This window comes from Schistocerca serialis, chromosome 4, assembly GCF_023864345.2.
Source record: "Schistocerca serialis cubense isolate TAMUIC-IGC-003099 chromosome 4, iqSchSeri2.2, whole genome shotgun sequence".
NCBI classification, from domain to species: Eukaryota; Metazoa; Arthropoda; class Insecta; order Orthoptera; family Acrididae; genus Schistocerca; species Schistocerca serialis.
Genome location: NC_064641.1, coordinates 150,966,549 through 150,974,983, shown reverse-complemented (window position 1 = coordinate 150,974,983; position 8,435 = coordinate 150,966,549). Strand labels below are relative to the sequence as shown.

The 8,435-nt window shown below is 39.9% G+C and overlaps 2 non-coding genes across 2 annotated transcripts; one reads left to right on the top strand and one right to left on the bottom strand.

The window, feature by feature from the left end:
• Positions 1-599: 599 nt before the first annotated feature.
• Positions 600-671, bottom strand: Trnap-cgg (transfer RNA proline (anticodon CGG)). Its single transcript has one exon. It is a non-coding gene; the product is annotated as a tRNA-Pro (tRNA).
• A 235-nt stretch (positions 672-906) lies between these two features.
• Trnav-uac (transfer RNA valine (anticodon UAC)) lies at positions 907-979 on the top strand. The gene has a single exon. It is a non-coding gene; the product is annotated as a tRNA-Val (tRNA).
• The last annotated feature ends 7,456 nt before the right edge of the window (positions 980-8,435 follow it).

Here is an 8,435-nt window from a genome sequence, read left to right as displayed (position 1 = left end):
CCACGACCGTTGGCGGTTGGAAGAAACTGGCAGCACTCGATGAATTCCACTGCATGTTCTGGCTGAAGGATTCCGAAGATTCTTGCGGCATGTCCACTACGACGGCAGGAGTGCTGGAGAGATGTTGCTGGAATCCGGGTGGCGGTGAATGCTGAAAGGCCATTGTCTGGAGCTGAACAAAGGCCCTCGCATTCATGGAGAAATCCGCTGAGCCCAGGCACCGTGCCGCTAACGAAGCGATTGCCTTTGGTGACATCTTTTGCAATAACGACTGCGCGAATCGACGGTATCTCGTAAGGAAGGAAAGAGCAGCAGCTGCCGCCGAGCCCAGGTGCTGTGCCTAACACGCAGAGGGTCCCCGGTTCAATTGCGGGCGGAAACCCGTTTTCGGCGCACTCAGCAAGACACTTGCTACGATCTCTACTGTGACCATTTAAATCAACTTCAAACGTTACATCAGCAGGGTGCACACGGCTCAAATGAAACACGAAACGGTTTCAGAACTGGTTGTCGGATTTTAGCGCTGACTTGGAGGCCTGTAAATGCGTGAAACAGCCGCCGCCATGCGATTTGTTACCACACCGTTGTACAAAACGCAATGGCTCGTCCGGGATTTGAACCCGGGACCTCCTGCACCCGAAGCAGGAATCATACCCCTAGACCAAGGAGCCTATTCGTTCCGAAGACGCACTGCATGTGAATGACGCCACCTTTGATGGTCTCACCATGTAGGGCTGCAGCTCAGCCAGCGTTCTCCCTGTCTGTCGCGGTTGGATTGTTTTCATCGACGTCTTTTACTACAGGAACTTCACGAATCGGAGGGAGCTCGTAGCCGATGCCCTTGCTAACACAGAAGACAAACTGTTGCTATTACGAGTCTCCGGGTGGTACATGAAAAGAACCGTCGTTTCCGTGGTGTAGCGGTTATCACGTCTGCTTTACACGCAGAAGGTCCCCGGTTCGATCCCGGGCGGGAATACAACAATTTTAATCTATATTTCGGATTTCATTTCCGAGATGACCTCACGTCCGCGTACGCAGAGACAAGCAATGTCGTATGCTAGACGGATAGGGCATCATTTTACTGTCAAATACTGTTGCTCTCTTATTGCACCGGTATTTGGTAACTGAGAACGCCCCTAGCTCCATTATGGCTGGCAAAATTTATAATTCGGTAAATAACCTTCAGGCGGTAACTCGGACGTGTATTACACAAAAATGGGGTCACCAGTGAGGGAATATGGTATAGTTGTAGGTAAACAACTAGAATTCTCTCATATACAGATTTATTCACACTTAGCGTCTACACAGATACAAGTCCGGAGGCTAACTGCCTTTAGCGTCCAACATGCTCTCCCAAAGCCCTCTCCTCAAAGATAGCACACTTACGCACAGAACAAATATCAATTTTTATGGCGCTCTACGCCACAAATTTAATAATTAGTGTTAGATTGTGCAATTAATAATATGATTTTAAATGTGCCAGACATTAGGTAATTTCAAATATTTTTAAAAGAAGAGTAATTGTAGTTGTATCAATTGTAACAAATTAATTTCTTTTTATACATTTTAGTCTAGAACATAATACATCATATACAAAATCATATGAAATTCTTTCAGTGAAACAGCCAAGATAATGTTCACCTATATGAGATTCGAAATTAATCATGGTATCGGCTACTTCTTTAAAAAAAAAGGTCATGTTAGAAAAGGGTGTACCTTTACACTGGTATCTGTCATAAAAAGATAAAAATAAATGTTATTTCTCTAATCTTAATGTCCAATGACTGAGTTCATGTTTCAGTAGAATGTCACTCTGAATATTTTAAAGTGACTAAAATAATAGTAGCAATAAAAATACATTTAGGTTGCTTATCCATTTACTTCTATAAACTGAGACATAGGTGTTGAAAATTGTGGTTGCTGACATCTTGCTAAGTCCTCACTGTAGGTAGCCCATGGTGAAAATTTGCCTATTTCATGTTCATCAGCAACTGTGTATGCAGCAACAGGACTTCCAGTTTTCCATGCACTCTCTTCTGGATGGGATCTTAAAATTAGGTCTGCTACATTGATGATTAAATCTTCCTTGATCTTTCTGGCATCAATAAGATTGTAAAATATGCTTTCTTTCTTGAACCTAGGATCCAAGAATGTATGGGTTGACACTAGTGTGTCTATAACTTGCTTCATGAGGCTATGAAACTTCTTTGAATTGAAGTAATCTCTTCCTTCAAACAATCACCTTCAGTGCCAATACATATTGATCTGCACTTATTTCATCTGTCACTATTTTGAATGGCTTCAAAACTGCACATATATCATGAATAATGAGCCATTCTTCCATTGCAATGGTGGGACTCTTAGTGATTAGCATCTATACAGTAAAGCAGCCATGCTTTTCACAGCACTTGAAAGTTTATGGAAGAGTCTGATCATGTAAAATGTCAAGTTCTACCTAGATGATACACTGTACATCATTGGTGCTGCACATTTTATGATTTTGATCAAGTTAAACTTATGCTGCAGTGTTCTTCATCAGCATGACTGTATAGAAGTGTTTTCTGTGCAATACACATGTTTATTTATGCTGAAGAGCCAAAGAAACTGGTACACCTGCCTCATATCATGTAGGGCTCCTGCGAGCATGCAGAAGTGCTGCAACATGACGTGGCTTGGACTCGATTAATGTCTGAAGTAGTGTTGGAGGGAACTGACACCATGAATCCTGCAGGGCTGTCTATAAATCCGTAACAGTACAAGAGGATGGAAATCTCTTCTGAATACCACGTTGCAAGCCATCCCAATTATGCTCAATAATGTTCATTTTTGGGTAGTTTGGTGGCCAGCAGAAGTGTTTTAACTCAGAAGAGTATTCTTGGAGCCACTCTGTAGCGATTCTGGATGTGTGGGGTTTGCGTTGTCCAGCTGGAGTTGCAGAAGTCTGTCGGAATACACGCTGGACACAAATGGATGCAGGTGATCAGACAGGATGCTTACACACACGTCAACAGTCACAGTCACATCTAGATGTATCATGGGTTCCATATCACTTCAACTGCACATGTCCGACACTATGACAGAGCCTTCACCAGCTTGAACAGTCCCCTACTGACAAGCAGCATCCATGGATTCATGATGTTGTCCCCATACCCGTACATGTCCATCTGCTTGTTACAATTAAATGAGACTCATCCGACCATGCAACATGTTTCCAGTCATCAACAGTCCAATGTCAATGTTGATGGGCCCAGGTGAGGCATAAAGTTTTGTGTCATGCAGTCATCAAAGGCATACGAGTGGCCCTTTGGCTCCAAAAGCCCATATAGATGATGTTCCATTGAATGGTTCACACGCTGACACTTGTTGATGGCGCAGCATTGAAGTCTGCAGCAATTTACAGAAGGTTGAAATTCTGTCATGTCGAACGATTCTCTTCAGTCATCTTTGGTCCAGTTCTTGCAGGATCTTTTTCTGGCTGCAGCAGTGTCAGAGATTTGATGTTTTGTTGGATTCCCGATATTCATGGTACACTCATGAAATGGTTGTATGGGAAAATCCCACTTCACCGCTACCGCAGAGATGCTGTGTCCCATTGCTTGTGCACCACGTTCAAACTTGCTTAAGTCTTGATAATCTGCCATTGTAGCAGCAGTAACTGATCTAACAACTGTCCCAGACACTTGTTGTCGTATATAGGCATTTCCAAACACAGTGCCGTATTCTGCCAGTTTACATACATCTGTATTTGAATGTGCGTGCCTATACCAGTTTGTTTGGCACTTCAGTGTATATATAAAAGCTGACATAGGAATTTCGCCTTGTGTGAGACCGCTTGTACAATACTGCACTTTGATTTAAAGTTCTATATTGGCATATTTTACTGTTCTCATTACTTTTCCTGCCTAATATTTCATTGACTGTATCAATACCCATCTGTATTGTGATATATTGTGAAATTTTGAACATTTGGGTGTGCTGCAATAAACTGGTACTCTTGTTGTCAATTGTTGGCTTAAACTAAATTGTGCTCTTTTAAAATTATTAAGTACAGTAGGTCTAGCCTCATTCAGAACAATCTTTCTCTAATGTCATTGTACAATTATGTGAGAAATAGGTTAGTTTCAGAATTTTCAGATACTTACAAAACCATAGTTCTGTAAGTTAGTGATACAAATGTTTTGGATGTGTAAATCAATTCATAGCAAATCAGTGTGTATGGTTCACAGTTCAGCCAAAGTACATCACCCCTGAATTTCATTATGTATTAAAGCAAAATAAAAATGAATTTCTGAGAATTTTCGGAAGCTACCATTGCCCTCTGCATAATGTATGAGCAATTTGTGACAAATCGGGGCTTGTGATTTAGTTCCTATAGCAGATTTTCTAACTAACATATTGTGTTACATCTATTTTTCTCCTAAGGGGGAGTAGCCCTATATATTATCTGCATTTATGATAAATTAACTCTGTTTTAGAGTTTGCTAACAACCATAATTTACATCAAAACGTTTTAGAAAACTAATAATTTTTATCACAGGTTTTGTGGTGCCTCAATAGAAATTTCATTTTGTGTACCTGCTTCAATTCTTATACAGCAGCAAATTTTTAGCTCAACAGATTAGAAGATAGTGAGCAGGTTTCATTTAGTCATTTGTTCATTGCCTTGTAATACATTGTTGTTGTTGTTGTGGTCTTCAGTCTTGAGACTGGTTTGATGCAGCTCTCCATGCTACTCTATCCTGTGCAAGCTTTTTCATCTCCCAGTACCTACTGCAACCTACATCCTTCTGAATCTGCTTAGTGTATTCATCTCTTGGTCACCCCCTACGATTTTTACCCTCCACGCTGCCCTCCAGTACTAAATTGGTGATCCCTTGATGCCTCAGAACATGTCCTACCAACCGATCCCTTCTTCTGGTCAAGTTGTGCCACAAACTTCCCTTCTCCCCAATCCTATTCAATACTTCCTCATTAGTTATGTGATCTACCCATCTAATCTTCAGCATTCTTCTGTAGCACCACATTTCGAAAGCTTCTATTCTCTTCTTGTCCAAACTATTTATTGTCCATGTTTCACTTCCATACATGGCTAAGCTCCATACGAATACTTTCAGAAATGACTTCCTGACACTTAAATCAATACTGGATGTTAACAAATTTCTCTTCTTCAGAAACGCTTTCCTTGCCATTAATACATTATGCCTGCCAAAATGCAACCCCACTGTGAATGCTGTTCTCAAACATGGGATGAGTCACTTAACATTTGTAAGTAGATGGACATCACCCTGACTACTGTCAAATGATTGGTAGCTGCTGTAGAGTGTTGGAAGAGCTCCTGAGAGTCATGTACCTGTGATACCTGTATCAGAGATATCTCAAGTACCATCCTCTCCTGTGGATCCTGTCTCCTCTGCAGAGAGTACAGGATCTGTCATTATTTGTCCACTTGGCTGCTGCGAGTTGTAATCTTACCCTCACATCATTTATTGTTTGTCAGTCTTCAAAGTAATTAACTCTTTTAATAAGCTTTGAGAGGAGTAAGATTTACAAATAAACTTTTTTACGTATCTTCTTTTCTCATAAATGGCTCCAGTTCATCACATCTAGAGGTTGATTCTTGAGACTGAAATTTTTGACTTTATAAGTTCCAAATGACATGATAATACTGAAGAATTGCCTGTTTTTATCTTGATTTTTATTTTTTAACATTTTTCTATATCACACCATCTTCAAAATCTTCACTTTTGAATTGAAAATTACATTGCTATTGCCAAAATTAAAAACATGTCAGATCACATAGAGGCATGCCCACTCTTCTCATTCTGTGTGCCCTATCAATATTCCAAAGAGCTTACAAATTTTCTTGACAAATTAATGTCGACTAATGTATATCATTATTTTACAAATGCATCCAGAACTAAATTTAATAAATATTGTCAGATTGTGCAATTAACAATAGGAATTTTAAGTGTGCCAAATATTTCTTATTTTCAAATGTTTCTAAAACAATAGTAATTAACAACTGTAACAACAAAAATAAATTAATTTGTTTTTGTACATTTTATCCTGAAATATAATACATCATGTACAAAATCATATGAAAGTCCTTTAGGTAAATGGCAGAGGTAATATTAACCTATACAAGATTCGAAAATATTTTTGGTATCGATTTCTTCTGTTGAAGTAAGGTAATGTAAGAGGAGGGTGTCCTTTTACAGACTGGTGTGTCAATGATAGATCTGGGTGACATGTGGGGTGGGGAGCAGGGAGGACCAATCCTCCTAATCAACTAGTTTGAGATGCTGTCTTTCACTGGAAGTGACTGAGCCATTGGGATTCACTTCACATGGTTTGGGGAAACCTGCTCTGTCTGGTGTCAGGAGGATGCAAACGCAAAAGGGTAGGGGTCTATTAATCATCAGCAGTTCAAATGTACAGCAAATGATGGTACACCTTAAGGAAATGGCAACAAGGGACAGGAAAGGGTACCATGTGCACTCAGTGTGTATGTCTGGGGGCCTCATTCAACATGTTGAAGAGGCTATTTTGGCAGCTGTTGAGGGAACAGAGTCCAAACAATGGCAGATTGTGTCACACTTTGGAACAAATGATGCCTGCTGTCAGGGGTCTGAGGTCATTCTTGGGTCATTCCAGCAACTGGAAAAGAAAGTTGTGAAGACCAGCCTCGCACCTGGAGTTTCAACGAAGCTCACAATTCACAGTATTGTCTCCAGAACTGATTGTGGTCCTTTGATTTTGAGTTGAGTGGAAGGATTGAACCAGAGACTTCGAAGGTCCTGTGACAAGCTAGGCTGTGACTTTCTGGACTTGCGCCATAGGGTTGAGAACCGTAGGGTTCCCATAAATAGGTCAGATGTGCACTACACACCAGAGGCTGCTACTATGGTAGCTGGCTGTGAGTGAGGTGCACATAAGGTTTTTTTTTAGATTAGTCAACTCTCCATACAGTCCATATAATGAGAGCAACCCAGACGTATAAGTGTGATATTGAAAGAAATGCCCCCACCGGTGAGAGTATTAAAATCCTAATGGTAAACTGCCAAAGCATTTGTAATAAAATGCCAGAGTTTGAAGCACTCATGAAAAGCAATGAAGCTCACATAATACTAGGTGCAGAAAGCTGGTTAGAATCTGAAATTGACAGCAGTGGATTTTTTGGGGAAAATGTAAGTGTACACGAAAGGATAGGCAAACTGGAAATGGAGGTGCTGTATTTGTTGCAGTAGACAAAAAACTTAAATCCACTGTTTAGGCAAGACACAGTATCATGGGTGGACCTAAAATAATAATTGGATCCTTTTATCACCCACCAGACTCATCTCCGGATGTAACTGAAAACTTTAGAGAAAACCTCAGTTCACTTGTACGTAAGATCCCTAATCATACTATAACCATTGGTGGAGACTTAAATCATACAACAATTAATTGGGAAAATTACAGTTTTCTTAGTGGTGGGCATGAAAATGCATCCTGTGAGTCTTTACTGAATGCCTTCTCAGAAAACTACCTAGAACATATAGTTAGGAACCCCACTCATGATGGAAATATTTTGGATCTAATGGCAACAAACAGGCTTGACATCTTTGAGGATGTCCACACTGAAACCGGTATCAGTGACCATGAAACAGTTGTGGCAACAATGATTACCAAAGTACAAAGAACAACTAAAACAAGCAGAAAGATATACGTTCAATTAACTAGATAAAAAATCAGTAGTGTCATATCTTGGAACTTGAAACTTTCAGCGCATGGCAAGAGCATGTAGAGGAAGTGTGGCTCAGGTTTAAAAGAATAGTTGACCATGCACTGGATAGATATGTATTCAGTAGAACAGTTCATAATAGGAGGGAACATCCATGGTATACAGTCACTGTAAATAAACTTCTAAAGAAAAAGAGATTACTGCATAATAGATATAAAACAAAGTGTAGGGCTATAGATAGAGATATGCTGAATGAAATGCCTTTGGCTGTCAAGAGAGCAGTGCCTGATGCCTTCAGTGACTACTGTACCAGAATATCGTCAAATGACCTTTCACAAAAACCAAAAATATTCTGGTCATATGTAATGACTGTTGGTGGTACCAAAGTTAGTGCCCAATCCCTGGTGGATGAGACAGGAATTAAAATTGAGGGTAGCAAAACAAAAGCTACAATGGTTAACTCCATTTTCAAATATTCCTTTAAAAAGAAAAACCCAACAGGATTGCTCCAATTTTATTCCTTGTATGACTGAAAAGATGAATGAAATAAGTTTGTGTCAGTGGTGTTGAGAAACAGCCACAATTGTTAAAATGGAACAAAACTCCAGGCCCCAATGAAATTCTGTCAGATTCTATACTAAATTTGTGGTTGAGTTAGCCCTTCTTGTAACTATAATCTATCATAGATCCCTAAAAAAGAAAGGAAAAC